Raw genomic sequence first — 1,489 nt, forward strand, 5'->3', positions numbered from 1 at the left:
TAGCTGAGCGTGGTGGTGCACGCCTTTAATCCCAGCACTCGGGAGGCAGAGGCAGGTGGATTTCTGAGTTCGAGGCCAGCCTGGTCTACAGAGTGAGCTCCAGGACAGCCAGGGCTACACAGAGAAACCCTGTCTCGAAAAAACAAAAAACAACAACAACAAAATTCTAGAAAGAAAAGCCTAGGGGACATAAACTAGTCTAAAGTAACAGTATGCTGAAAGCTGTTTGCTTTGATGGAGGGGTTACAGAGGGACACATGAAAATGTTGGTAATGGATCCATTCACTATGTTAACTGCCATCCTTTCATTAGTGTATACATATGCAAACATATTGTCAAATTGTGCCCTTCAAATATGTAATGGGTAATGAATGGCACAAGCCTATAATCCCAGTATTTGGGAAGTTGAGGCAGGAGAGTCAGGAGTGTGAGGCAAGCCCCAGCTACCTAGTAAGACCCTGTCTCAATCACAAAGGTTAGGAAGATGTAGCTTAGTGCCTGCCTTTCGTGAATAACTGCATAAATACCTTAGGGTTGAGCCCTTGAGCAAGAAAAGAATGTACAGTTCCATTGGATATCAGCAACACTGCAGTAAAATTTGTTTGTTTTGTTTGATTTGCTTTATCTGGAGCAGTCATTCATGGTTGAAATCCATCAGGTGCTTTCTCAACCTTCCAGAAATCAAATCCTTCCGAGCACTGGGGTAAAAAGAAAAATAGAAAGCAAGGGCTCCAAATGCTAATCTGAATTTAGGTTTGATCCAGTAAGCAAAGGGAAGTCGGTAGGTTTTGGAGAAACATGTGATATAATAAAAACTATATGAGAGGTAAGGCATAGTGGCAGAAGCCTGTAATCACAGTGCTGGAGAGATGGGGACAGGAGGATCAAGAGTTCAAAGCCGACCTTGGCTCATAGTAAGTTCAAGGTCATCATAGGCTACATGAAATCCTGTTTCAAAAAATAACAACAATAAATAAACAAATTTAGCAGATGGAAGAATATTCTAGAAGGCAATGTACCAACCAATTTGGCAAAAGAAGATTCCTCCTCAATAATTATACTGCAAACATAACTGTGACTATAGCTCCAATGGGAAATGTGAGCCAGGTCTGAAAATGAACAGTGGCTTTTCTGGGTGCTTACTAGAAATTCAAATCCTACTTGTGTGGTCTCATACATTATTGCCAACTGTAGCCGCCAGCGGCCACGGGTTACAGGGTTCCTGAAAGGAAAGCTGGGGATGGATGGGAAGGATGGCAAGAGAAATAACGAGCCAAGACAAAGTTCTCTTATCAAGGCTCAATCTAATTGTAGGGTCTTGAACTTAAAGCAGCAGAGACCCATCCCCCACTTTGTCAGGATCTCCTTGCTTTGACAGGATCTCATCCAGAAAGCAAGCTTGGCTGCTCAACAGGTAGCTTCTTGTATTGAAGCAGAGACAAAAAAAATTTTATATATATATATATATATATATATATATATATATAGA

Source organism: Mus pahari, chromosome X (assembly GCF_900095145.1).
Source record: "Mus pahari chromosome X, PAHARI_EIJ_v1.1, whole genome shotgun sequence".
Classification (NCBI taxonomy): Eukaryota; Metazoa; Chordata; class Mammalia; order Rodentia; family Muridae; genus Mus; species Mus pahari.